Here is a 25,750-nt window from a genome sequence, read left to right as displayed (position 1 = left end):
AGAATTAATTTTCTATATGTAATGATGAATTACTTTTGTGTATTTGTTTTGCTTTTATTCCAAATTACGTGAAATTCTGACATTTTCAAATAGCATTTATTATACTTATTTTAAAAGTATTTTGTAAATAATAATAGGAGATTAGTATTTGTTTTACAGGAAAGTATTATCCCATTCAGTAAACTAATTGATTTTTTATTTTATTTATATGTGAAAAATGTTTTTTCATACATATCACTTATTTTTATGTGAATGTTTACTTTTTTTTTCTACAGATAACAATTAACAATGGAAAATCTCATGTAACAAACAGAAAAAATACTCGACTGAGTACCGCAATACTTATTTCTGATAAGAAATTAAGGTTAATTGAAAAAAAATCATCTCATACTTTCTGTTATCGGTTACACACGTTCCTGAGAAAGAAGTTGTAAATCTAAAAAGATTTAGTCGCCATCTTGTTTTGATTTCAGTTATTTACATGAAATGTGAACAAGAATTTTTTACTGAATCTTAAAATTATTTTATCAAATTTGGATTATTTACATTACTGCTTACATCTTGGATGTTACTTTTAACAACGTTTCAGCCGATGTAATTTCCGCTCTTCTTCAAGTACATCTGAGAAAGATTTAAATTCAAAAAAGGATCTAGTCGAATCTTGTATTGATTTCAATTATTTCCATAATTTTGATATGTTATATGCGTAATACTAAATAGATTTTAACTTGAAATAATCCCTCATTTATTAATATGTAACAAGATCAAAAACGTAAAATCATATACAGAATTTTTGCAAAAAATTCATAGCAGCAGCCAAATAGCATAATACTGAAAAGCACTGACTGTTGCCTAGGCAGTCCAGGTTCAATCCTGGTTTAAGGTAGTTGCTAGTCTAGCTGGACTGAACTGCTGTGATACAGTGAACCAGACTGTTGTGAAAACAATTTACAGTCCTTAGTCTCTTTCAATTGGACCTCTTGATAGTTTAACGGTTATGACATTTTAGGATGACATAATGTTGAACACGCATTGAGATAAATATTGTTAGTCTAGCAAGCAAACATTCTAAGTTATGACAATTATAGAAAAGTGTGTAACATATGCTAATGAACCCACGACAACGGCAAGTCTGTTGGACTTAGACTTAAAAATCCTAGAAATATTGAAAAACATCTTGTGGAAAAAGTCGAATAAGCATAATATATAAGGTGCTGGTGTTACAAAGAAATGTCATGTAAAACAAATTACAAATTATAGAGCTGATAACTTTCCGGCAGCAAAGAAATATATGCAAATAAAATACTGTGCAAATTTATCATTTGAGGAAATCTTTATTTAAAACAAACTTATTCAAAGTGTGATACGTTAAAAACATGCTAGTAGCCATTCTTGTTAAAAATTTGCAAATTGTTTTCATTTAAACACCATTTTTAGACTCTTTAAGTCTCGGAAAAGATTATAACTAGATAGATAGATTGACAAACAAACAGACGTATATATATATATATATATATATATATATATATATATATATATATATATATATATACATATATATATATATATATACATATATATATATATATATATATATACATATATATATATATATATATATATACATATATATATATATATATATATATACATATATATATATATATATATATATATACATATATATATATATATATATATACATATGTATATATATATATATATATATATATATATATATATATATATATTGACAAATAGACAGACTGGTAGATAGATAGATAGTTAGATAGATATTGAAAAAACACTGGTAGATAGATATTGCCAAACAGACAGACTAGTAGATAGATTAACAAACAGACAGACTGGTATATAGATAGACAAACAGACAGACTGGTATATAGATTGACAAACAGACAGGCTGCTATATAGATAGATAGACAGACAGACTTGTATATAGATAGATAGATATACAGACAGACTGGTATATAGATAGATAGATTGACAAGCAAGCAGACTGGTATATAGATGGATTGACAAACAGACAGACTGGTATATAGATAGATTGACAAACAGGCAGACTGGTATATAGATGGATAGATTGACAAACAGACAGACTGCTATATAGATGGATAGATTGACAAACAGACAGACTGGTATATAGATAGATTGACAAACAGACAGACTGGTATATAGATGGATAGATTAGCAAATAAACAGAGTGGTATATAGATAGATACTTGGATAGATAAATTGGTAAACAGACAGACTGGTATACAGATAGATTGACAAACAGACAGACGGATAGATAGATAGAATGCTAGTTCCTCATCTTAAGAGGGCTGTATTGACTTCCAACTACATTTCTGTCCATTCCCACATCCGTCCTCATCTTCTAAAACAAAAATAATTAGCACCAGGAAAAAGAAGGATGAAAAAGAAAATGATAAAGAGAATCATAATAAAGAAAACGAATGGATAGAAAAACAAGAGAAAATTAAAAAATCTGGAAAGCATGAAAATGAGACAAGTGAATTCATAATGAACAATACACAATTTACAAGGAGCAAAGTGTATTATCTGTTCTGATGTTGCTCTTATTTTGTCCTGGATCAGTGAAGGAGAATTCATTATAGACTAAAGCAATGCAAATTTTGTCCTAATTCAGAAAACCCATTTCTGGGAGCTTTACTCTAGATTAAAAACCGACCTCATGTCGAAGTCTGTTTACTTAGTGAGACAAGTAAATAAGGACAAGACGAAACAAACAATAAAAAAGACAAAAAAAACATGAAACTTTGACTCAATTAAACATGGTTTTAATGTCTTGCAACTAAAGAAAAAGGCGTGAAATGTTCAAAAAAAGCAATGAAAATCTAAAAATCATGATATATTAATTGAAACGCATTTGTCTTTTATATATGAACTAGCATGACTACCCAATGTTGCCCGGGCAAATGAAAAAAAAGAAAAGTTTAAAACTCTTTCTTTTGAAACTTCTCGTTCTATCTATCTCGTTTTTAATCTGCTATCTTCCTACAGCTATTGGGAGACTGTTTTTAAACGGGATGTCAACACTTACTGGAGAGATGCGCAATGCTTGCAAAGTTTGTTCTTTAACATTTTCAAGCATTTCTGATTTACAAAACCATATGACGATGCATGCTGAATGCTGCTGTGAAACCTGATATAGTTATATGGAATAAGTCAGAGAGAGTTGCAACCTTGATAGAAGTGAGTATCCCTAATGATGGCGGTCTTAACAGAGCTGAAAGAGAGAAACAGACCAAATACCAAGGTCTCATGTATGATATGAAAAGAAACTGGAACCTAAAGGGGATATCGATCATACCAGTTATCATAGGTGCCACAAGACTTATGAAGAAGAACCTGAAGTCTTACCTAACTCATATTCCTGGTGAACCAAGTGCAAAAGAGATTCAGACAATTGCACTTAAGGGAACAGCGAGGATACTAAAAAGAGCTCTCGGTTGGTTTCAATAAAAAAGCGGGGCAATGTTGGCAGCTGGTTTGGCTGCCCCATACCCAGCATTACAATCTTCAAAGGAAGAAAAAAAAAGAGAGAGAGTTTATTCTTGTGAAGAATGTAGCATAGCATTTGCAAGAATGTCTGAATTAAAAAGACACAAGAGACAACACAGCGGAGAGAAAAGCTTTTCCTGTGAAGTGTGTGGCAAAGCATTTTCAAATAGTTTTAAGTTGAGACAACACGTGAGAACACACACTGGAGAGAAACCATATATTTGTAACGTTTGTAGTAAAGGATTTTCAAGTAATTTTGAGTTGAAAAGACATACCAAAAGACACACTGGAGAGGAAATTTTTTCTTGTGAAGTGTGTGGCAAAGAATTCCCAACTAATTTTGAGTTGAAAAGACATATGAGAACTCACACTGGGGAGAAACCTTTTTCTTGTGAAATATGTGGTAAATCCTTTACACACAGTTCTTCTGTTAAAGCGCATATGCAAACACACCCTGGAGAGAAACCATATTCTTGTGACGTGTGTGCCGAATCGTTCTCAAGAAATTATGAATTTCAAAGACACCTGAAAAGACACACAGGTGAGAAACCTTATCCATGTCAACTGTGCAGCAAATCGTTTTCGAGTTCATTTGAGTTAAAAAGACATATGAGAAGACATGACGGGGATAAGCCTTATTCTTGTGAAGTCTGTGGCAAAGCATTTCCAAGCAATTTTGAATTAAAACGGCATGTAAGAACCCACACTAGAGAGAAACCTTATTCTTGTGAAGTGTGTGGCAAAGTATCAGCAAGAACTTCAGATGCTAAGGTCCACATGCGAACACACACTGGAGAGAAACCATATTCTTGTGAAATTTGTAATAAAACTTTTGCACAGAAAACAAGCGCTAAAATACACATGCGAACACACACTGGGGAAAAACCTTATTCTTGTGTCGTATGTGACAAATCATTTTCAACCAATTCTCATTTAAAATCCCATATGAAAACACATGGTGGAAATCCTAAATAATTATATGTGCTTAAGATCTTTTAAATAACACTAAAAGTGCATTTACTACAAGTCAAAATTTAACATGTATTTCTGACTTTAAGTTTCTTATTAGATTTCTATCTATTTAAAGATTGAAATTTCTGATCCAATATTTTTATAAGTAGAGGTAAAAACAATATTAATACTTTAGCAAACATGAATTACACTTTAGTTCAATTGAGAACATTGTAATTTAATTTTATTTAAAAGACGTTCAGGCAATTCTGGGTATATAAAATCCGCATGGGGACATATACTAAAAAAGTGAAAGTTGTAAAATTTTTTCAACCATTTTTATAAATATTAGAAATACTCACATAAAAATTCACACTGCAGAGAAACCTTGTGTTTGTTTTACAATACACATTGGTTCGAAAAAGTGTTATAAATGTTATCAACTAATTATGATACTACTACAACTAATAATAATAATAAACTTATCCAGGATAACTATCTGGAGAAGTTTTTAGTAGACAATGCGAATTGACACAAATATTCGAAATTTGAAACTCACCCAATAAATGTTACCGTGACATTGGGGTTCCAAACAGTTGCTATGGCAGAGATGTATGTAACCTAGCATTCACAATGATGTCTGAATTAAAAAGACAAGAGAGAAAACAGTGGGGAGAAAAACATGCGAAATAAAGTTCATAGAAAATCTAACATGGCCGCCAGAACAAACACGATGTTGAGTCTTCTATATACATTTTTATTGTTTATACAACATTACATTGTCATGCATTTTTTCTATCAAAGCTAAGAGTTTGAATTTTCTGAAGAGTATATGCACTATAAGTGACTGTATTCACATAGTTATAACCGTTTGTTTCTACATAACGAAACGGATCTGTAAAAACATACTGAAATTTTAACATGCTGGAGGAACTGTTTTGTCATGAAAAATAAATATTTGGGCCTTGGAATGTAACTATACTGTTATTCTTATATGTATTTTCAAGTACGTCTGATTGAAGAGTTTTTTCTTTTTCCGATTTTTCTGGATATCTTTTCCATTAACAAGAAACTAAATGAATGAACTAGAAAATCGGAATTAAAAATAAAAATTAACCTTCCTGCAACCAATTAAAAAATATATAAATACACCCACCTTCAAAGGAAAAGAAAAGGAAATCGATAACAGCAACAATCACTCCTGATCATAATCGAACGCACCGATAGAAAGGGCTTGAGAAGAATATGGCTGAACAACAACGTTTGGGCGCCATTCTAGTCAACATGCCTGCTGAAATTAAAAAGACCACTCGGCAAATAGGAAAGATATTCAGAAAAATCGGAAAAAAGAGTAACTCTGTCGTGTTCAATCAAACGTGCTTGAATAATGAGTTTCTCCCATATATATATATATATATATATATATATATATATATAAAAAGCATGGTTTTTATGCTAAATAATTACACTTTAAGGAACATCTAAGATTATTTATTCTTGTATATTGCATATTCTTCAAAGTTAAAATTTAAAAATTATTTCTGTCTTTAAGTTTCTCACCAAATTCTCATCTATTGGATTGCGGAATAAGTTTGTAGCGTTGTTATCAAAAACTTTTATTTCAACAAAATCCCATTAAATTGAGAATCGTTTAGTGATCACAGTTCATTTTTCAGCCAATTCACTATTTTGGTGATTGCCTCCTTCAAAAGTGTTTTGAGATATTCTTCATTAAGTTCAGAGGGTCTTCCACTGTGGGGCGTCAAAATTGTCACTTTTGAACTTTGCAAACCATTTCTCTTCTGTAGACTTTCCTATGACGCTTTCTCTTTCAAATGTCTCAAGCTGCTTCAGCAGCTCTTTGATTTCGATGAAAATTACAGCAGAACAAGTGCTAAGAATGTTGATTTTTACTTCCATTTGTAAGAAGTAATAAAAAATTAAATTTGTCAAAAAGATGATTAACACAGTTTTTGTACATCGAATGAATATTATTATTTAAATGAAAATAATCCTAAGAAGACGTGTTTAAGGGAAATCATGGTGATAGGTTCCCCTCTCACTAACAGAAATTAAATAGAATTTTCAAATCTATTTATGCTATATTTAAAACCAGTTTGCTAGATTTTAATGAATAAATGTATAGACGAGAAACTCTTACTAAATAAAACAAGCAAAATACAAAAGATAATTAAAAAACTACAATAAATATAAATAATAAATTAACATAAAACATTAAAATAAAACAGAAGGCATATAACAACTTATCTTAACGATTACAATGATATTGTCCTTTTGACCACGGTTCATTCTTTAATCCTTATCCTCGAGTGGCCTCTGGGCCTTGATGAGTGGTGATTCCTTTGTAAAAAAGACAATCGGGCAATTCTGGCTGTATACACCTGTTGTATTCTTGTGGGGTATGTATATACTTTGTATATATATATACGCGTCTTTCTAATGTGCGTCTGTTCTTCATACATGTATTTATGTGTGTTCGATTAGTTTTGTCACAAATAACTTATCTGGTATATGTTCACATGTAACGACAAATAACATATGGAATAAACATCTTTGTCTCTTGCTAGACAAAGGATAATGTACCTTCAACAAAAGGGACAAATAGTATTCTATGGGGTTACAACATTGTACCAATTAGAGAGCACACTTGATCCATCTTACATTGACTTTGACTTTAACATATAGATGTTTGAGGTTCAGGTTTTGGGCCTGTTCATCGTTCCAAGGGAAAAATTTGGTAGACAACTTTATGGCATGCGTGGCACAGAAACCCAGGAATTTGCACTTCCATTAAGGAGGATGGTCAATATAAACTCGGCAGCAATCTCCAATGGGCGTCAAGTCTGCTTTTGAATGCATTTACCGTTCGTGCTTGTACAACTGCATCTGGGAGATCATTCCATGTGTTGACAACTCTCTGTGAGAAGGTCCCTTTGCAGACATCTAGCCTACAGTGTTTTTTTTTTACAATTTTGAGGCTGTTCCCCCTGGTTGCGCTGTTTTGGGCGATCTGAAAAGATGGCTTTCTTGTATCATAGATCCCATGGATGTACTTGTAGAGATCGATCATGTCACCACGATTTCTCCGATGCTCAAGAGTGGGCAGTCTCGGGGTTCTCAATCTTTCAGAATATGGCTTGTCCTTCAGTGATGCCAGCAGCTTGGTTGCTTGGTGCTGTACGTCTTCCAGATCACTGCATAAGGTCTTACGGTGTGGCTGCCAGACAGAGTGGCCATACTCCAAGATAGAATGCACAAGGCTCTTGTAGAGTTGCATAAAGACTGTATTTGAGAGGAAGTCAAAAGTGCGTCGAATGATCCTGACAACTTTATTCTCTTTTGCGATGGATTTAGCTACATGTTCCTTGAAACTCAGTTTGTTGTCGATGTAGACGCCTAGGTCTTTCTCCTGATCATGCTCTTCCAGTGTTATCACTCCAAGCGAGTTGTCTTTCAATGTGTATTTAGCCTCTGATCTCCAGCTCTCTAGTTTCAGTATGCGGCATTTCTGTGGGTGAAAACGGAGCAACCCGTCCTGTGACCAGTTCTGCAAGTTATCTAGGTCAGTCTGTAGACTGTCTGTGGCTCCTGGGATGTCACTTAGATCTTGTTGGACAGAAAGCTGCAATAAAAATTCTACCAAGAACAACAGACCTCGTGTTGTTTTTAGCAACCTTTATTTCAGAATGTTGTTCCCACCTTGGAAAAGGTTGAACACTGATACAGTCCTGTCTATATCTTTATTATTGATGGGTGCTATTCTGGCTGTCGATCATCTATCTCAGCCGCCCATTACAGACTGATTACTAACTAACTTTTTAACGTGTCTCTAAACTCGTTACGTCATATATCTACATAACAATGGCCATTCAAAAAATAGCGTCATTTAATTTTATTAGTTAAAATAAAATGACTTGGTGAATGTATGTGATTTTTCGAATATGATATCTTCATTCTGTGACGGGTATATACATCATAAAGATTTTTTTCTGTACTTAACTGTGAACTTGTGTTGTATTCCAATTAGGTGCATATATATTCTATACATATAGCGACAAATAAGGGACGGATTAAACATCTTTGTCTCTTGCTAGACAAGGGAAGACATACCTTCAACAAAAGGGGCAAATACCATTCTATGTGGTTAAAACATTCTGCCAATTAAGGAACACACTTGGTCCAACTTTGATCTTGGACAAAAAGCTGCAATGAAAATTTTACCATAAACAACAGACCTCGGGTTTATTTTGACAACCTTTATTCCAAATGTGGTTACTATCTTGAAAAGGTTGAATGCTGATACAGTCTTGTCTACATCTTAATTACTGATCTTGCTCCTGCTGGGTGCCATCTCGTCTGTTGGCTGTATCCCTCGGCCGCTTGTTACAGACTAAAAACTAATTAACTTTCTACCGTGTATCTAAACTCGTTATGTCATTTATCTACATAACTCGTTACGTCATTTATTTACATAACTCGTTACGTCATTTATCTACATAACTCGTTACGTCATTTATCTACATAACTCGTTACGTCATTTATCTACATAACTCGTTACGTCATTTATCTACATAACTCGTTACGTCATTTATCTACATAACTCGTTACGTCATTTATCTACATAACTAAAAATCCTTGCATGGTCTTTTGTCACATATCTTTGTTTATAAAAACAAAACATTCCAATCCGATTTACTAAACATCCTTCTAAATATTTTATTGTTTTAAATATATTTGACTTAATTATTTCTACATTAAATTCCAGTCTTATTTCAAAGCATTCTTCCGTTGTCAAAACACTATTGTATTCCCATAACATTGTCACCAGTACAAATGTCGGTTACTCACCTCTCTACCCTGGACATCTGACGTTTCCCAGGTCATATAATAGTAGGTGGAGCTTAGATACAATAGTGAAAGATATTGGAAATAGAAAAAATATATTCTGTTGCATATGGATTTATTCATCAGTTTGAAATAATCGAATACAATCAAGAGCATTAGGGTTATTGAACTTCTTTATGCCTGGAATTTTGAAGCCTGACGGTTTTCATCGGAAGAGAACAAAAAGTAGCAGTAGTACATTTAGCAATGTGAATTTTGGGGAGATATATTTATGAAGTATATAGTAGAGGAGTGACGATAAAGCATAAATTAAGAAATGAAAAATAGATAAATATAAAATATGAAGTAAAATAAAACAAAAATTTAAAAAAAATTGTAATGGTGATAAGGTTTCATACTGAAAAGGGATAATATAATTATATATTAAAGGCATAATATAGTTTTTATATTGTAAAGGCATAATATGTTTTTATATTGTAAATAGATATGGTTTTCATATAGTAAAGGTATAATATGGTTTTTATATGGTAAAGCTATAATATAATTTTATATTGTAAAGGGATAACATGGTTTTTATATTGTAAAGGGATTATATGTTTTTTATATTATAAAGAGATAATATGGTTTTTATATTGTAAAGAGATAATATGATTTTTATATAGTAAAGAGATAATATGGTTTTTATATCATACAGTGATAATATGGTTTTATATAGTAAAGGGATAATATGGTTTTTATATTGTAAAGTGATCATATGGTTTTTATATAGTAAAAGGGATAATATGGTTTTATATTGTAAAGGGATAATATGGTTTTTAAATGGGAAATGTATAATATGGTTTTTATATTGTAATGGTATAATATGGTTTTTATATTGTAAAGGGATAATATAGTTTTTATATTGTAAAAGGATAATATGGTTTTTATATAGTAAAGGGATAATATGGTTTTTATATTGTAAAGGGATAATATGGTTTTTATATTGTAAAGGGATAATATGGTTTTTATATTGTAAAGGGATAATATGGTTTTTATATTGTAAAGGGATAATATGGTTTTTATATAGTAAAGGGATAATATGGTTTTTATATAGTAAAGGGATAATATGATGTTTATATTGTAAACGGATAATATGGTTTTTATATTGTAAAGGGATAATATGTTTTTTATATTGTAAAGGGATAATATGGTTTTTATATTGTAAAGGGATAATATAATTTTTATATTGTAAAGGGATAATATAATTTTTATATTGTAAAGGGATAATATAATTTTTATATTGTAAAGGGATAATATAATTTTTATATTGTAAAGGGATAATATAATTTTTATATTGTAGAGAAATAACCTGGTTTTTATATTGTAAAGAAATAATCTGGTTTTTATATGTTAAAGTAATAATATGGTTTTTATATGGTAAAGGAATAATATGGTTTTTATATGGTAAAGGAATAATACGGTATTTACATTGTAGAGGGATAATATGGTTTTTATATTAAAAAGGTAAAATACGGTTTTTTATATAGTAAAAGGATACTATAGTTTTTATATTGTAAAGGGATTATATGGATTTTATATGGTAAAGGGATAATATGGTTTTATATTGTAAGGGGATAATATAGTTTTTATATTGTGAAGGGATAATATGGTTTTTATATGGTACAGGGATAATATGGTTTTATATGGTACAGGGATAATATGGTTTTTATATTGTAAAGACATAATATGGTTTTTATATTTTAAAGGGATAATATGGTTGTTATATTGTAAAGGGATAATATGGTTTTCATATAGTAAAGGGATACTAGGTTTTTACATTGTAAAGGGATGATATGGTTTTCATATGGTAAAGGGATAATATGGTTTTTATATGGTAAAGGGATAATATGGTTTTTATATTGTAAAGGGATGATCTGGTTTTTATATGGTAAATGGATAATATTGTTTTATATGGTAAAGGGATAATATAGTTTTTATATTGTAAAGGGATAATATGGTTTTTATATGGTAAAGGGATGATATGGTTTTTATATGGTAAAGGGATAATATGGTTTTTATATGGTAAAGGGATAATATGGTTTTTATATTGTAAAGGGATAATATGGTTTTATAGGTAATGGGAGAATATGGTTTTTATATAGTAAACGGATAATATAGTTTTATATTGCAAAGTGATAATATGGTTTTTATTTGGTAAAGGGATAATATTGTTTTGTATTGAAAAGGGATAATGTGGTTTTTATATTGTAAAGGGATAATATAGTTTTTATATTGTAAAGGGATAATATGGTTTTTATAATGTAAAGGGATAATCTGCTTTTTATATTATAAAGGGTTAGTATGTTTTTATATGTTAAAGGGATAATATGGTTTTTATATTGTAAAAAGATAATATGGTTTTTATATTGTAAAGGGATAATATGGGTTTATATTGTAAGGGGATAATATAATTTTTGTATTGTAAAGGAATAATATTGTTTTTATATTGTAAAGAGATAATATAGTTTTTATATTGTAAAGGGATAATATGGTTTTTATATGGTAAAGGGATAATATCGTTTTTATATGGTAAAGGGATAGTATGGTGTTTATTTTGTAAAGGCATAATATGGTTTTGACATGGTAAGGGGATGATATGGTTTTTATATGGTAAAGAGATAATATGGCTTTTATGTGGTAAAAAGATAATATGGTTTTTATTTTGTAAAGGTGTAATATGGTTTTATATTGTAAATGGATAATAAGCTTTTTATATTGTAAAGGCATAATATGGTTTTATATTCTAAAGGGATAATATGGTTTTTATTTTGTAAAGGGATTATATAGTTTTATTGTAAAGGGATAATATTGTTTTTATATTATAAAGGTATAATATGGTATTTATTTTGTAATGGGATAATATCGTTTTTAGTTTGTAAAGGGATGATATGGTTTCTATATTGTAAAGGGATAATATGATTTTATATTGTAAAGGTACATTATGCTGTTATATTTTAAAGGTAGAATATGGTGCTTATTTAGTAAAGGGAAAATATGGTTTTATATTGTAAAGGTATAATATGGTTTTATATTGTAAATATATAATGTGGTTTTATATTATAAAGGGATTATATGGTTTTATATTTTAAAGGAATAATATGATTTTATATTGTAAAGGGATAATATGGTTTTTATATTGTAAAGACATAATATGGTTTTATATTGTAAAGGGATAATATGGTGTAATTTTGTAAAGGGATAATATGGTTTTATATTGTAAAAGTATAATATGGTTTTTATATGGTAAAAAGATAATATTGTTTTTATATTGTAAAGGGATAATATGGTTTTTATATTGTAAAGGGATAATATGGTGTTTATATTGTAAAGGGATAATATGGTTTCATATTGGAAAGGTATAATATAATTGTTATATTTTAAAGGCATAATATAATTTTTATATGGTAAAGGGATAATATGATTTTATATTGTAAAGGGATAATATGGTGTTTATATTGTAAAGGGATAATGTGGTTTTATATTATAAAGGAATTATAGTGTCTTATATTGTAAACTTGTAGCATGATTTTATATTGTAAAGCGATTATATGGTTTTTATTTTGTAAAAGTATAATATGGCTGTTATATGGTAAAGGAATAATATGGTTTTTATATGGTAAAGCAATAATATGGTTTTTATATTGTAAAGGGATAATATGATTTTTATTGTAAAGGGATAATAGGGTTTTTATATTATAAAGGGATAATATGATTTTTATATTGTAAAGGGATTATATTGTTTTTATATTGTAAAGGTATAATATAATTTTTATATGGTAAAGCAATAATATAATTTTTATATTGTAAAGGGATAATATGGTTTTTATATTGTAAAGGGATAATATGATTTAATATGGTAAATGGATAATATGGTTTTTATATTGTAAAGGGATAATATGGCTTTATATTGTAATGGTATAATATGTTTATTTTATATTGTAAAGGGATAATATGGTTTTTATATTGGAAAGGGATAATATAGTTGTTTTATGGTAAAGGGATAAATTGTTTTTATATTGTAAATAGCTATTGGTTTTATGTAGTAAAGGGATAATATGGTTTTTATATTATAAAGAGATAATATAGTTTTTTTTCTGGTAAAAAGGATAATATGGTTTTTATATTGTAAAGGGATATGGTTTTTATAGTGTAAAGGGATAATATGGTTTCTGTATTGTAAAGGGATAATATGGTTTTATATTGTAAAGGTATAATATGATTTTATATTGTGAAGGGATAATATGGTTTTTATTTTGTAAAGGAATAATATGGTTTTATATTGTAAAAGTATAATATGGTTGTTATATGGTAAAGGGATAATATTGTTTTATATAGTAAAAGGATAATATGGTTTTTATATGGTAAAGGGATAATATGGTTTTTATATTGTAAAGGGATAATATGTTTTTTATATGGTAAAGGGATAATAGGGTTTTTATATTGTAAAGGGATAATATGGTTTTTATATTGGAAAGGAATAATATAATTTTTATATTGTAAAGGGATAATATAATTTTTATATTGTAAAGGGATAATATAATTTTTATATTGTAAAGGGATAATATAATTTTTATATTGTAAAGGGATAATATCATTTTTATATTGAAAAGGGATAATATGATTTTATATTGTAAAGGGATAATATGGTGTTTATATAGTAAAGGGATAATATGTTTTTATATTGTAAAGGGATAATATGGCTTTATATTGTAATGGTATAATATGTTTATTTTATATTGTAAAGGGATAATGTGGTTTTTATATTGGAAAGGGATAATATGGTTGTTTTATGGTAAAGGGATAAATTGTTTTTATATTGTAAATAGATATTGTTTTTATGTAGTAAAGGGATAATATGGTTTTTATATTATAAAGAGATAATATGGATTTTTTATGGTAAAAAGGATAATATGGTTTTTATATTGTAAAGGGATATGGTTTTTATATTGTAAAGGGATAATAGTGTTTCTGTATTGTAAATGGATAATATGGATTTATATTGTAAAGGTATAATATGATTTTATATTGTAAAGGGATGATATAGTATTTATATTGTAAAGGTATAATATGATTTTATATTGTAAAGGTATAATATGGTTTTTATTTTGTAAAGGGAGTATGTGGTTTTTATATGGTAAAGGGATAATATGGTTTTTATATTGTAAAGGGATAATAGGGTTTTTATATTGTAAAGGGATAATATTGTTTTTATATTGTAAAGGGATAATATTGTTTTTATATTGTAAAGGGATAATATGGTTTTTATATTGGAAAGGAATAATATAATTTTTATATTGTAAAGGGATAATATAATTTTTATATTGTAAAGGGATAATATAATTTTTATATTGTAAAGGGATAATATGATTTTATATTGTAAAGGGATAATATAATTTTTATATTGGAAAGGAATAATATAATTTTTATATTGTAAAGGGATAATATAATTTTTATATTGTAAAGGGATAATATAATTTTTATATTGTAAAGGGATAATATGATTTTATATTGTAAAGGGATAATATGGTGTTTATATAGTAAAGGGATAATATTGTTTTTATATTGTAAAGGGATAATATAATTTTTATATTGTAAAGGAATAATATAATTTTTATATTGTAAAGGGATAATATGATTTTATATTGTAAAGGGATAATATGGTGTTTATATAGTAAAGGGATGATATGGTTTTTATATTGTAAAGGGATAATATGTTTTTATATTGTAAAGGGATAAAATGTTTTTTTTATATTGTAAAGGAAAAATATGGTTTTTATATTGTAAAGGGATAATATGTTGTTTATATTGTAAAGGGATGATATAGTGTTTATATAGTAAAGGGATAATATGGTTTTATATTGTAAAGGTATAATATGGTTTTTAGTTTGTAAAGGGATGATAGTGTTTCTATATTGTAAAGGGATTGTATGATTTTGTATTGTAAAGGTATAATATCGGATTTATTTTGTAAGGGGAAATTATGGCGTTTTATTGTAAAGGTATCATATGGTTTTATATTGTAAAGGTATAATATGTTTTTTTTTAAGTGATAATATGGTTTTTGTTTTTTAAAGGTATAATATGGTTTTATATTCAAAGGGATAATATCGTTTTTATATTGTAAAGGCATAATATGGTTTTATATTGTAAAGGGATAATATGGTTTTATTTTTTAAAGGGATAATATGGTTTTATATTGTAAAAGTATAATATGGTTTTATATTGTAAAGGAATTATATGGTTCTTATAGTAAAGGTATAATATGGTTTTATATAGTAAAGGGATAATATGTTTTTCCATATTGTAACGGTATAATATGATTTTTATATTGTTAAGGGATAATATGATTTTTATATTGTAAAGGGATAATATGATTTTTATATTGTAAAGGGATAATATGATTTTTATATTGTTAAGGGATAATATGTTTTAATATAGTAAAGGGATTATATGCCAAGTTTATTACAGGTTCATACAGTAAAATAAAGGCATAAAAAGTACAGACCAATTATACTGCAAGGAGAATACAGTACAATATAATGGTAATAATTAAAACAATAGTAATAATCATAACTAGCAAAACTTGTGGAAATAACACGGTAGTTAAATATTTTTAAACACATAAATTGAAAATAAAATGAAAGAAATAACGATAAATTTAAAACAATTTCTTTTAGTAAATTCGTTTTTAATCTTTTAAAGCTAAAAAGAATTGATTAAAACATTTTTAGATTTTTTAAAATGAAAATTCAACACATTGTTTTTTGTTTGAATAATTTTTAATGTAAATAATAAAGTAACATATGTCAATTCATTTGTAATAAAAAAAACTTACAGTCTTCTCTCAACATAACTTTTTTAATCAAAATAAAATAGCTAATTTGAAACCGTAAGCAGACAGCCATGTTTTTGTTTCATTTTATAAAAAGAAATGGTTTTAATGATGTGTAACTGATAAAGATTGACTATAAAGGGAGGTAATTCGTTTCTCATTGATTAATGTTTGCGATGATGATGTTCTTTGTTACATTTGGCGTACGGATTAGTAAATTTATAGTTAGATGACAATAATGATATTATTAACAAAAGTTAAGGAATAACCATAATAGTAATAATGATATCTAGCGGAGCTTACGGAAATTCTGATATTATTGTAGCTGTTTTGTTAAAACTGAAAAAGTATTTATCTAAGCTAGCAGAAACGCTCGGTATAGCCAGGTCATAAGTACACTTAAATATAATATGTTAATTATTCTAGATTTCGTATATATTATTATAGAGTTAATGTTCTATCGATTTTTATATATTATGAAGTTGCGATTTAAAAAAAAATCCAAATGACTTGGGGTGCATCAGCTTGAACTAAAACAAAACTTATGAAAAAAATATATGTAACTTGAGTTCCTTCAACTATAATCGAAACCGAAACTGTTAAATGTATAAACAATACACTGCCCCTTGTCTGTGTAACTCTTCTTATAGAGTTACACTTTCCCTACTGACTTGCCCTGGTTTGCATAACTTACTTTTGAGAGAAGAGAGTATGCACTTTTGGCATGAGCGGCAATAAAGTATATTTGATTTCTATCTAGCTCTGTATAAAAGAATATATATATATAAAAGATAGAAGAGCTCATGATGGTGAATAATCTGACGATGTACACCATCAAAGACCATAGGCTTTCTGAAATCAGATCCAAGACACTGGAGGTTCCTATCATGAAGATATTAGCCAAGGTTCTTGCGACAGGCTGACCTCGCAAAAAAAATAATAAAATACTCTTGCCGTAGTCAGTAAAACTCTCTGTATATTTTAATCCAGTATGAATTTCCTGCTTTTTTAATTTTTTATTTAATGCATTTTAGTAATTATGTACTGTTTGTTTTGTTTCCGGTCTGCCTTCTATTGATTTTAGTTGGCGCAAGGGGGATAATTAATTTATCTTATTAGACTTCCCTTCCTTTTTTCAGTTAAAGGGAGATAACCATTGTTTCAGTGGTGTAGGGGAGGTAACTAATCTATCTTATTTATTCTTTTAACCTTTTTTTGTATTAAATATTATAATAGTTGAGGATAGGTGTGTAATTTAAATCTAAATCCTTTTATGTATCTGTGTAATGTATTTCAGGCAGTCTTATGTGGGGTCCTCGTTTATTGTTTAGGGAACAAGATGGACTAAAATTAAGAGGATAAAAATAGTCGTACCTCGTTCTATGAGAGTGAAAATGAAACAAAAAGGTCACACTGGTCATATAGGCATAGACTCTTGTCTCAGAAGAGCAAGGGAGATGTTATTCTGGCCAGCTATGTTTGCTGAAATACGCCAGTACGTCCAAGCTTGTGCCACCTGTCAAACTGGAACTTCCTTCACTCGTTCCAATGCACGGAGTAACTGTTTGTATGACGAAAAAAAAACCCTCCCCCACTCCTCCAAGTGACCTGCTTCATATTAAATTCACCCATGTGAATCTCGCAAGATCACATGAGACCGTTTCTGTTAAATATCGCAGACGCCATCTTGGTTTCTCTTTTTCCTGTCCAACGTGCATGACAGGCAGACATGTGGGCGCGTTGCAGGTAGGCCAGTTGTATGTCTATTTCTGTTTTCCTCACATATTGTGCAATATATATAGATCGTCAACCAGCGGAGTCACTCATAATCACAGAAGTACCAAAGAGACTCTGGAAATGAGTTGCTGCCGACATTTTCTCATAGAGTGAAAGTAAATATCTAGTCATGATGAACCAGTTTCCTTCCACACCCGTGTTGCTTTAAGATCCGTAGAAAGAACAGATGAGTGCGGTCCAGTCGACGAAGGTTGGATTTGTTGCTGGAGAGAAGAAAAGTTGCCAACAATGAAAAGAAAATGTCGCAAATCGCTTGTTATAAACAATAACGTTTATTTACATACTCTTCAACAAACACTGCAGAATGGGAGTGATTGTGGTTGACTGGCGGAAAAAAGTTTTCTTAGAAAACCTTAACTGCATTTAGGCAGCATCAATGATGGAGAATACAGTGGCAACGGATTTGATTCTTTAAGCAGCAAAAAAAAAAAAAAAAAAAACAACAACTCCGTTGCCACTTCATTCTCCATAATTGACGCTGCCTAAATGCAGTTAAGATTTTCCCAGGATATTTCAACCAAGTAACCCTCCCCGGAAACGATAATGTCATAACTACACTATCTACTGCATTGTTATACATATAACTACACTATCTACTGCATTGTTATATATATAACTACACTATCTACTGCATTGTTATATATATAACTACACTATCTACTGCATTGTTATATATAACTACACTATCTACTGCATTGTTATATATATAACTACACTATCTACTGCATTGTTATATATAACTACACTATCTACTGCATTGTTATATATATAACTACACTATCTACTGCATTGTTATATATATAACTACACTATCTACTGCATTGTTATATATATAACTACACTATCTACTGCATTGTTATATATATAGCTACACTATCTACTGCATTGTTATATATATATATATATATATATATATATATATATATATATATAGTTTTAAAAAAGTAATAGGCGGAAGTTTCTCGAGAGCTCTTTCAGCTATCATCTCGTCAGGAAAAAATCGATAGCAACCTAAATAATATTGTGTCGAAAAATAAAGAGTTCTAATGGGGAACTTATTAAATGTGCCAAAAGTACGGGGACATTAATTAAATTTATTTACGTTTAAAAACGATTAAAATATTGGCTGTGTCGGTAGATATAAAATAGATTGGTTCGAGGTGCTACATAGAGCAGACTCCAAAAACCATTTAAAGATTTTGGAGGCCGTCTCTATTGCGGTGCGTCAACCTTCTTTGTGCCGGCAAAAAGAAACATCAAACGCATTGTTTCTCTTTGGGGAACTTTGAATTTTTTCTCCCGCTTTTTTTTTTTCTCCCTCGTTGTGCCAATATTTTAATCGTTTTTAAACGTAAATAAATTTAATTAATGTCCCCGTACTTTTGGCACATTTAATAAGTTCCCCAATAGAACTCTTTATTTTTCGACACAATATTATTTAGGTTGCTATCGATTTTCTCCTGACGAGATGATAGCCGAAAGAGCTCTCGAGAAACTTCCGCCTATTACTGTCGTGATAATGCATACTTTGGAAGCATTGATAAACAGACTCGAAGGTGGTGTAAAATGCGTTCTTTATTGTCTAGTAGTAAACGTTGCACTGAGAAACAATGGCGGACGAGATTCATACGTCACGGGCCAAGGGGCATAACTCTAGGCGACTAATAGTCTCTTAGCCTATATTATGACATCCCTTCCCTTCCATATATATGTATATAGTCCAAGGGCGATATTTAGCCTTTATCTGATTAAGAGATAACATAGTCTCTAATATATTATTTAGCTTGTCTCCATTGTTCTAGGGTAATGGTATTGTCTCTTTTTTTTAGGATAGTGTAACCTATAAGTTCAGTTTCTGAGGAGCATTCACTCGTATCTGAGATCTTCTTAATTCGGGGGTGAGTTTCTCAGTTCGGGTGTGAGGCGTGCCGCTGGAGTGTTGTTCGGTGGTCGGCTGTTCGATTTGTTTAGGGGGGGGACCTTCCTTCTGGGTGGGATCCGGTGGAGAGTCGCCGGGGCGAGGTTGGTCGGATCTATTTGCGGTTGTTGATCTCCTCCCAGCTGGTCTGAGGAACTGCCTGTTCCTTCTATAGGTGTTACCGTTCTCAGATTCAACTATGTAGGATCTGGGTGTCACGCTGGAGCGCTGAATTTTTCCAGGCTCCCATATCTTTGCTTTTTCCTGCTGGACATAGACATTCTGTCCTGCATGTAGGTGGGAGTGGTGTCTGTTATGTTTCCTGTCATAGCAGACCTTAGACTGATCTTTCTGTTTCTGTATGGCTGTCCTAGTCTGCTCATCGCCAAGTTGTTGCTTGGATACTAGGGGTGTCCGTATTTTTCGTCCGTTGAGTAACTCTGCCGGGGACTTAATGTCTGATGACAGTGGCGTGGCTCTGTAAGCCATCATTGCTAGGTAGCTGTCTTGACCAGTTTCCCCTGCCTTTGTCAAAATTTTCTTGCATGTTCCCACCATTCTTTCGGCGAATCCGTTAGACTTGGGGTAATGTGGGGACGATGTCCTGTGTTGGAAGCTGTACGTCCTGGCGAAATCCCTGAAATCTTTACTTGTAAATTGTGGACCATTGTCCGAGTACAAGATTTCCGGCACTCCTTGTTCCTCAAATATCGTCTTAATACTTCTAATAACGGATATTGATGAGGCGGACGGAAGGCGTCGTACGAAGGGGTTTCGGCTGTACTGATCTGCCACAAGCAGATATTCTTTCCCTGCCAATGTGAACAAGTCTGTGCTGACGTACTGCCAGGGGTACGTAGGGGTTTCGTGCTGGAGTATTGATTCGGGCGGGATACTGGCTTGGTATTTCTGGCATGTGTGGCACTCTCGGACTATATCTTCTATGTCCTTATTTAACCCTATCCAGTACACCGCTGAACGCGCTCGTAACCTCGTTCTCTCTACTCCTTGGTGTGAAGCATGCAGCTCTTCCAGTATGCCTCTTTGCAACGAGGCTGGGATAATGATTCTCTGGCTCTTGAGTAGAATTCCATCCTGGACCCCAATCTCATCTCTGAAATTCCAGAATGGCAGGAGAATTCCTGGGCAGTCAGCCCGGTTGGAAGGCCAGCCGGTCAATACCATGCTTACAAGTTGCTTTAGGAGTGGATCCTGGGATGTTTCCACTCTTATATCTTCAACTCTCGTCGGCGCAAAGTTGAGGTATGAGATCATGCTATGGACGTTGAGATTGATCCCTTCAATGTGCCCACTGGGTCTGGGTGCTACTCGTGACAAGCAGTCTGCAATTGGAACTGTTTTTCCTGGGGTATATTTTACAGTAAAATCATATCCCTCGACCTTCAATAACATTCTAGCCAGTCTTGGGGGTGCTTGTGCTAGATTTTTCAATGCTATCGACTCCAATGGCTTGTGATCCGTATGAATTGTCGTTTTGTGGCCCCAAACGTAACTGTGAAATTTCTCCAGGCCAAAGACGATAGCCAACATCTCCCTCTCTATGTTTGAGTAGCGTGTTTCTGGTCCGGAAAGTGCTTTGCTCGTGAATGCTACTGGTCTGTCGTTTTGTAGCAGAGCCGCGCCTATACCCATTGAAGACGCATCTACCTGTAGCACTATTGGTTCTTTAGGGTCGAAGTATCGGAGTGTCGTATGATTTCCGATCTCTTTTTTGATTTCTTCGAATGCCTGTTGCTCCTGTGAAGACCATGTGAAGTCATTCTTCTTCGATGTTAACTCACGTAGGGGTTTTGTCAGTGTCGCGAGTCGTGGAGAGAATTTGTTCAAGTAGTTCACCAGGCCTAGGAAGCTGGTGAGCTGCTTTGCATCCTCGGGGGGTTGCATCTGTGTGATCGCCTCTATTTTCCGGGGATCTGGCTTGACACCGTCTCTTGAGATTATGTGGCCGTAGAAAGGGATTTCGGAGGTTTTCACCACAAATTTCTCTGAATTAAACCTGCAGTTTCTTTCCCTTGCTCTAAACATTAGCTGCCTCAGTGCCTTGTCATGGTCACTGCCGTCTTCCTCGAATCCGTACACTACTATGTCGTCGCATATGGATAGGACATTTTCGAGGTCTCCGAAGTTTTCCTGCATGGCTCTTTGGAACTCATCTTGGGCAGATTTGACTCCCATGGGGTACCTGTTGTACATGTATCTGCCATGTGGGGTAATGAATGTTGTGAGACGTCTCGACTTTTCGTCCAGTTTCAAATGCCAGTAGCCGGACTTGATATCGACTTTTTTGAACCATCTAGCGTTGTCTAGTTCCGCAGTGATGTCTTCGAATGTCGGAGTCGCATAGTGTGGTCTGTGCACTGCTTTATTTAAGTCTCGGGGGTCGAGGCATAGCCTGACCGATCCGTTCCTTTTAGTGGTACAGACGAATGAGTTTACCCAGGGCGTTGGGTCCTTTACAGGGGAAATTATTCCCTGGGCCTCTAAGGAGTCCAACTCCAATTTCAACTTTCCTTTTAGGGATATTGGGACTCGCCGTGGTGGGTGGACAACTGGTGGTACTTCGGGGTTTAAATGGATGGTGTGTTCACCTGGCAGACAACCAATGGAGTCGAATACGTCTGGAAATTCCTCAATGATTTTCCTCCTTTCTCCAAGGTTTCCCATCGTACATGGTTCCTGCACGGGGACTGGTTTCATGTCGTGCGGGGGAGTAGGCCGGGATGCTTTGTCCGTCACATGAGTTGTGTCCGTTTTTATAGCCAAGTTAAGGGTGACTAGCCCTAATTCTCTTGATGTTTGGAGTCCTATTAGTATAGGGTCTCTTGATTTCACCACGTGAAAGGTCGCTTTAACGAACTTGTCGCGGGATCTGACCCCTAAACGACAGGTCCCTTCTTGGTCTATCGTTGAGCCTCCAAACGCAATTAGCCTTATAGCTGATTTTTCCAGTGGTACTCCTTTCAGTTCCTTAAATACCTGTTTAGGTAACAGGTTGCTCATTGCACCTGTGTCGATTTTCACGTCAACCTCTATTTGGGCTTTGCTGTTGCCTATCTTCAGTTTTGTGAAAGCTTCTGTGGTCGCTAACGGTAATTCCTTTACTGTGTGAAAGTACAGCTCCTCTGTGGAACTGTCGTCGTTGCTACCCACATGTGCTGCTGCCATGTGGATTTTATTCTTATTATATTTCCTCTGTGGCTGGAATGACTGTCTGCGTGTGTGCCCCTCGTCTCCCATTTTATAGTGGCAAACTTTAGCAAAGTGTCCCTTTTTATTGCATTTTAGGCAGTATTTGCCTTTAGCTGGGCATTTATATTGATGGTGTTTTGTGCCACAATTACCACATGTGGTAGGTCCACTGGGCTGTCTGGCTCTAACTGCGAGTGTAGAGCTGTCTTCTACTGCTGTTGTACGTAATGCTTCCATTTGTTTACACGTGGCTTCTTCTGTCTCGACGATTCCGAGTGCTTTCTCGATCGTGAGATCGCTTCCTTCTCTTATTAGGGACTTTTGTGCAGACTGTAAATAAATACCGAATATGAATAGGTCCAACACAATGGTCTCTTCCACCGTCCGACCGTATTCACACTGTTTGGCTGTCTGACGCAGCCGACTTAGAAATGCGTGTGCCGATTCATCCGCGTTTTGTTTACATTTTAGTAGGTTGTGTCTAGCTACACGAAAGTTCGATCGCGGATTCGCATATTCCTTAAAAAATTGGATATATTTATCCAATGTCCTTTCTTCTCCCTGTCGAAAGGGAAAAGTGTCACTTATTTCCTGGCCCTCGATACAAGACCATATTAGCAAGTAATTTAACTTTGTGTCTGAATCTACGTCTTTCATTGGGCCGTCGAAATATAAATGAACTTGCCTGATAAATCGGTCCATTGATTTGGCCAAATTTGAAGTGTTCCAATCGATTGTTGGAGGTGGTAGTTGCGAATATGTATTCATCGTCGATTGCGAGAAAAATACCGACACCACGTGTGTTTTTGTATTAATTTTTTTTTTAGATCCCGAAAATGTTCGTTTTTTTTTTTTTTTTTTTTTTTAGGGTAATATTGTTACTATTCCTTTGATTCTTTAGAGGATCCCACTTCAGACAATATGTCGTGATAATACATACTTTGGAAGCATTGATAAACAGACTCGAAGGTGGTGTAAAATGCGTTCTTTATTGTCTAGTAGTAAACGTTGCACTGAGAAACAATGGTGGACGAGATTCATACGTCACGGGCCAAGGGGCATAACTCTAGGCGACTAATAGTCTCTTAGCCTACATTATGACAATTACATTTTTAAAACTATATATAAATTCTGTACCTCTAAACATTTATATATATATATATATATATATATATATATATATATATATATATATATATATATATATATATACTCATATAACTGTACGTCTACATAGTGGTATAGAGTCGTCCTTCCCTGACGAATTGATTTTCGCCACAAGCTTCTAAATTCGTTTTTCTTTCTTTTCTTTTTTTCCTACTTGGAAGTCGACATTTATCAAAGCCTGAAAGCCACTCGAGGATAAGGGTTAATGAATGTAATAATCGTTAATAGTGTAAATTGGGTAGAATTTGACCATTTAAAGGAATGGCTCAACTGCGAAGCAGGCCAGAGGAACAGTTTTCCACAGGTGGGTAGTTCTGGGAAAGAAACTTTGTTCATGGAATCTGAGTTTAGATGTAAGCACAGTTAGAGAGTGGGGCAAATCATATATAGTGGTTGTAGCTAGTTGAGTGTTTTTTGTGAAAGTTTGGCAAGGGGGGATGATAGAGTGGGGTTTAATCGAGCACTTGCCATGAAAATAAGGATAAAGCTGATTTTGAACTCTATCAAGGTTTGATACACTGCAGAAGTGCACCATGCACCTCATGCCCAATGTAGCAACAGTACTCTAATTCTTCAAAATAGATTTTCTTTGATATCAAAATCAAATGATTTTTCCTTTGACAATAATTTAAAACAATTTCACTTTTGTCAGCAAAATACCATAGCACTCTCCTTCCTTATTTCCCGCTCGAACAATGAAATTCCTTTGAACTTGAAAGCAACATATTTTCTCTTATGTTATTTTAACTAAATTCCACTAAATAATTAATTTTCAAAAAAATCATTCATTCGGTTATCGTTGTATTGCTAACACACACACACACACACACACACACACACACATTTATTTTGCGAATCCACTAGCACATATATTGCTAGTGTAATTAGGGCCGTGTTGTATTCTAGCAATATCTTGGCCTTTGGGCTGAATTTTTTGGAACTAGCTACACCAATGAAATACCGGATTCTGCTTAAGCGAAAGCATCACAATATTTTGTTTTAAGCAAAAATAACAGTACTTGTTTGTCATGTCGAAAATACTGATATATCCAAAACTTACGAAAATTGATCGAGTAGAATATTATTTATAGTTAAAAGTAATTGTTACGGGAAATTTGGAGGAAATTGAATTTTCTGTAGAGGTGAACACGTTGAGGAGTGCGAATACAGAGGACATACTTATCTCCCTTTTCACCACTTTAAAGGCTGGCGTACTTTTTTTAAAGACAATACCGAGACTTTATTTTTACTAAAAGCAAAATAACATTTGGTCTATCGATAAATTTTCGTAATTTTTTGATATATTACGATTTTCGACATGAGAATTAAATAAGTACGTAATATTGTTTATCCATTATTCATGAAATGTTAATTAATGAAAGGTTGAGTTTTTAAATTTGTTTGTTTTTGTTGTTTTTTTTTGTTTT

General features: G+C 32.2%; 1 protein-coding gene across 2 annotated transcripts in view; it reads left to right on the top strand.

Moving 5' to 3' along the window:
• The window catches only part of LOC145269738 (uncharacterized), a 42,662-nt gene that overhangs the window by 5,126 nt on the left and 11,786 nt on the right, over positions 1–25,750 (top strand). Inside the window, exon 2 of one of the 2 annotated variants that reach the window (XR_013865222.1) lies at positions 276–1,524. The exons of the other annotated variant lie outside the window; for it this stretch is intronic. The gene's annotated coding sequence lies outside the window, so the exon portion shown is untranslated. Of the gene's footprint in view, positions 1–275; positions 1,525–25,750 lie in introns of those variants that run through there. 2 annotated transcript variants of the gene reach the window in all.

This window comes from Euprymna scolopes, chromosome 45, assembly GCF_053919585.1.
Source record: "Euprymna scolopes isolate OS-2025 chromosome 45, ASM5391958v1, whole genome shotgun sequence".
NCBI lineage: Eukaryota > Metazoa > Mollusca > Cephalopoda > Sepiida > Sepiolidae > Euprymna > Euprymna scolopes.
Note: the sequence above shows the minus strand (reverse complement) of the source record. Positions and strands in the feature narration are given on the sequence as shown.